The sequence below is a fragment of the Pinus tabuliformis genome, chromosome 1_2 (genome assembly GCF_031772625.1).
Source record: "Pinus tabuliformis cultivar Carrire ecotype Pingquan chromosome 1_2, CPIR1, whole genome shotgun sequence".
Taxonomy (NCBI): Eukaryota; Viridiplantae; Streptophyta; class Pinopsida; order Pinales; family Pinaceae; genus Pinus; species Pinus tabuliformis.
The window spans coordinates 1,168,381,845-1,168,387,244 of NC_142298.1; the positions used below are offsets into that span (position 1 = coordinate 1,168,381,845).

A 5,400-nucleotide genomic window follows, 5' to 3' on the forward strand; every position below is an offset into this window, starting at 1 on the left:
GGCCATCCAACTCAACCCATCAAATAATGATTCCACCACACGGTGAGACATCACCAAAATCATCATTAGACCAGTCTCCACCCTAGCCATGCAGGGCTCCAGAGTGTTTTTTCCAACCAAGGCTCCAGGACTAGTAACTCCACCCACATCTGTCATTCGGCTCCAGAGCGTTTGTCCAACCAAGGCTCTAGGACTAGAAACTCAACCCACCAAGGGATCCAAAGCGTTTGTCCAACCAAAGCTCCAGGACTAGTAACTCAACCTGTTACACAATATTTTGTCACACCTCCTATTCACTTCCTGTTCCATATCCTAAAGTGTCAAAATGTTGACAAATGTGAAGTATATCCATCATGATACACATACAAAAACATCCCTGAAAAACCAAAGGAAAACTTCCCTTAGTCAATTCTGAAGACGATTAGCTAAAACCCTATTTTTTAGGGCCAACGTGCTTTACTTCACTGCCTTCCCGTGTAGATGGCAGGTTGCTCTTCTTTACCCTAGCACTGGCAGCACGAGTTTTGATATGAAAACCCTCGCTAAACCTCTTCTAGTAGGTTTTCCCAAAATGGGGGAGAAGCTTCGAGAACAACGATCTGGATATTAGTTGTTGCAGATATGGTCGAGCTCTCCCATTTAGAGCTCTTGATCTTATATTTATGGGCCTTCCCCTTGATATGTGGACCTTCCTCCCTCTTTTGTGGATCCCTAACTCCCTCTCCCTTCCTATAAATCAACTCCCTTCCATCCCCAAATGGTTGGTCATTGATTGCCTGCATTCCTATACTGAGATTATGCCCAAATGATGCCCATTCTAACTTGGAGAAGGAGTACTTGAAGAGTATTTTATTGGACTTGGACATTTACCAAAAGGAGGTCTCCAACATCAAGTCATAGGTTGTATGCTTCCCTTTTTATGTTATTAATATATACATTTGATATTCACTTTCCATAATTGTGTAAATGTTTACGCCTTTAGCTTAATACTCGATATATTAAGTAGTAAATGTAAGATGTATGTCGTGTATGCTCATGTATCTTGCATTTCTCTTTGATCTTTCTTACAGGTACTCAGACGTGAAGAACAAGTAAGAAGCGAGCCTGGAAGCAGAGGAATCAAAGTCATCTCCAAAGGATTGAGCGATTAGCATCAGAGCGAGGTAGGCCACTCTCTCTCTACATTTATTAAACATAAGCTAGGAAAGTGTATGTTAGTTTGTTTATTTTGTTGCTAGACCCACTCATTGGGCTAGAGAGATCGCCTCTGTCTGCAGAGGGGATTTGCCTTCACAACAAAATGGCGACTCCACTGGGGAAGCTATAACCTCTTCAATCTCTTTTTCGATCTGATCTCTTGATCAGTTTGACCGACCATTGAGTTCTCAGTTAGTTTGAGCTTGTATAGGTCTGCACAGTCACTGATTACTACCTTAGAGTGCTGAGTTTGGAGTGTTTGTTGAAATATTTTTTGTTTTTTGCCTTATTCCTCACCCAACGCATTTTTGACTCGGATAGTCGTGTTGCGAGAGCGCTTTCCTTTTAAATAGTCATGTTGATCCCTTGTTCAACGCCAATTTGGCCATTACAACCATGTTTATCTCAGAGATTGGTGAAAATTAGGGTTTCTCTGCCAAAATCCAGTGTGTCTCAACCCCTCAGGTCCTTTTTCTTGTCCATTGTGATTGGATTTATTGATGTTTTGTCTGATTATCTTGTTTGATTAGCAAATTCTTGTCTTTTGAGCTTTTAAGTGTTTGGAGTGAAATTGGATTGATTCTAGTGTTTTTATGATCCGAATGGAAAATGGAATCAACCCATGGTACTCATCCACCCATATTATTCATTGACCCATGGAATTTACCCATGGTATTGTAAATGGCATCCGCCTGTGGTATTGTAAAATCCACCCATGGTATTCATTCACCCATGGTATTGTAAATGGCATCTGCCCGTGGTATTGTAAAATCCACCCATGGTATTCATTCACCCATGGAATTGACCGTGGTATTGTAACTGAAAAATACTATAAGTAACAAGTCACATTTTGTAAAAGGACAGGTTGTCCGCCACAATGTAGCCTTTACAGTTATTATCGGTTTTAAATAGTAATCTAACTAACAAGTACGTCAATACGAGTCCAATCCAAAAATAAATATGGTACAACCAACATGACATTACGACACAAGTGTCTCATTCAAAGATAACGCTGCAAGCTGATCAGCGGGAGTTTGTGGAGCTTGTGCCACATTCTGTAGAATCTCCATCGCTTCTGTAACTTTAGCCATCAAGGCTTTAGGAGACTCCAACAAATGAAGAACCTCAATTTGGTCCATTTCCAAAAGCATACCAATAATTTTGGCTGCATGATCATGTTCCAACTGATCCACCAAAGGATACAAGCTTTCTCCAAGCATCGTTCATTGTTGTTCCAGAGTTGCATTTGGAAGAGCTGAAGCCAAAGATCCAATAGGTATAGGCTGTGAAATGGTTGTCTCAGCTGCTGCACGTAAAGAAAGGTTGCCCATATCTAATGATGGTAAAGGATGTATCCCTCCCGCAACTCCAGATAAGGGAATTTCATTAACATTCCTTCCAGGTGGGTAACGATATAGGCGATTACCACGAGGTAGCATCTTCTGCTGTATAAGTGGTAGCTGCTGCTGTGGTTGCTGTTGTATGGGTGCTAAACCACCTCTCCTGCCACCTGGACGCTGACCCTGTTGAGGCTGCATGAGAGGAAAATAGAGATTGGGCATAGGTCCACCTCCTGGCCTTATACCTGGGATTAGTTGTTGCTGATAACCAAATCCAGCAGCTTGAGGAGGGATAAGTGCAGGTGGTCCTTGGCCATAAAATATCTGTTGGTTTAGTCCAGGACCTCCGGGAGGGTAAATAGGAACACGGGCAGGAACGGCTGGAGTTATTCCAACTGGATTCCGCAATTGGGAGAACTGAGCATGTAGTCTTGCCCTTCTCTCCTCTTTTTGCTGAGCCAAAGCAACATAAAGAGGCTTGCCCATGACAACTTTCTTATTCATTTCTGCCAAAGCTCGGGATGCTTCATCAGGAGATGAGAATGAGACAAATCCTGAACCTTTACTGTGTCCATGAAAATCCCTCATTACCTTGCATGAAGTGATTGTGCCATAAATAGAAAACAGTTCTCTCAACTTGTTATCATCAATGCTATCATCCAAATGTTTTAAATAAAGATTTGCTCCTTGGAACTTTTCAAGCCTCTCCTTCAACAGCTTTTCAAATCGCCCCCTCAATTCAGACTCCCTCTCAGATTTCTTCAGTGCTTTTCCAACATACCATTCCTTGCCATCAATTTTCTTGCCATTTAAACTCTCAACACACTTTGCTGCATCATCTGCATTCTCAAAATTGACAAATCCAAAACACTTTGACTTTCCCGCTGCATCCCTCATCACTACCACACTGGTAATTGTTCCATACTCACCAAAGTAATTCCTCAAATCCTCCTCATTCATGGACTCTGATAAATTCTTAACAAAAACATTATTAAACTTGGCTTTTCCATTTGCTTGTTCTCGCTCCTCCTTTTTCATGAATGGACCAACATAAACCTGTTTGTCATTTATCAACATACCATTCAATTTTTCTATTGCATTTTGTGCTGCTTCGTCTTGCTCAAAATGCACAAATCCATATCCTTTAGATTGTCCTGATGCATCTGTTGCAATCTTAGAAGAGAGAATGGGTCCGAACACAGAGAATTTGTGATAGAGGGTTTTATTGTCTACTGCTTTGTGAAGATTTTTAATAAATATGTTTGCGGATCCACACTTGCGGATGCTGGGGTCACGGTGTGAGTACATTATCCGAATAGGCTTTCCATTAAGGGGTGTAAAATTCAACTGATCTAAAGCCCTGCTAGCATTTTCATTATTGCCGTAATTGACATAAGCGTATCCAAGAGAACTCTTGGTGCTTACATCTCTGCAGATGCGAACAGAGAGAACGGGACCTATCTGCTGGAATAGCTCATAAATCTGGCCGTCCGTAACACTGGGCTCCAGATCGCCCACATACAGAGACGCCGTTACGAATGGATTGGGCAGATTGTTGCTGCCATTCCCAACAACCTGCTGCTGCTGTGAAACACCAGGGTTTTGGGGCTGGACTTGTATCTGTGCCATTCTCTCTCAACTTTTTTTTTCTCTTTTACAGAACTTTTCTCTGCTTTCTGATATTGGAAAAATAGAAAGAACGACCTCCTTCAACTACTCCAAATAATTGAGAAAAAGAAGAACGAAATCCCAAATCAAAATCGAAATAAAAATCCAAACCCACCCTAAAAACGCAGGTGAAGTTCAAAATCAGGGCAGGGAGATTCAACAGAGCAAACCCACCACACTTCTGTGTTTTTTTTGGTCTTTTTGGCAGATTTTTTCGATTTTTTTGAATGTACTAAGGACGAATTCGTCGCAGGGAGAGTGGATCGAACCTCGATATATAGAGATCGACTCAACACCACCTACTTCGACTCCGATAGATAATAAGCAAAAGGGGGGAATGGCAGCTACGGGCTGCGCCGCAAGATCTAAAATATTGAAATGGATCTTGGGAGGAGAGACCCCCAAGATCTGAAAACCTGAAATGGATCTTGGGGTAGAGACCCCAAGATCTGAAAACCTGAAATGGATCTTGGGGAGGAGAGACCCCCAAGATCTGAAAACCTGAAATGGATCTTGGGGTAGAGACCCCCAAGATCTGGAAACTTGCATTGCCAAAAGAAAAATAGGAGAATGCCCAATAAACAAAACCACAAAGAAACTTTTTTATTAAAACCGATAATAACTGTAAAGGCTACATTGTGGCGGACAACCTGTCCTTTTACAAAATGTGACTTGTTACTTATAGTATTTTTCAGTTACAATACCACGGTCAATTCCATGGGTGAATGAATACCATGGGTGGATTTTACAATACCACGGGCAGATGCCATTTACAATACCATAGGTAAATTCCATGGGTGAATGAATACCATGGGTGGATTTTACAATACCACAGGCGGATGCCATTTACAATACCATGGGTAAATTCCATGGGTCAATGAATAATATGGGTGGATGAGTACCATGGGTTGATGCCATTTTCCATTCGGATCATTCCTCCCTCCTTAAGAAGCAATGGTCCCCATTGCGTAAAGTTCCCTCCTGCAAAGCCTTTGTTGAATATGAAGAGCCACTGAAGATAAGGGTTTTATGTGGTTAACCCATAACCATAATGAATGAAGATCCGAGGATAGAGATACCCTGTAATGCTTATGACCAACTGTGATTCTGACAGTGTGCGGCCTAGCAAATGGACTTCGATAAAGTGTGGGTTTGTGGATGACCCATAACCATTACGAACGAAGATCCGAGGATA

At 41.7% G+C, this 5,400-nt stretch overlaps 1 pseudogene; it reads right to left on the bottom strand.

The window, feature by feature from the left end:
* Positions 1 to 2,108: 2,108 nt before the first annotated feature.
* LOC149210380 (polyadenylate-binding protein 2 pseudogene) lies at positions 2,109 to 4,560 on the bottom strand (annotated as a pseudogene).
* Positions 4,561 to 5,400: the final 840 nt, after the last annotated feature.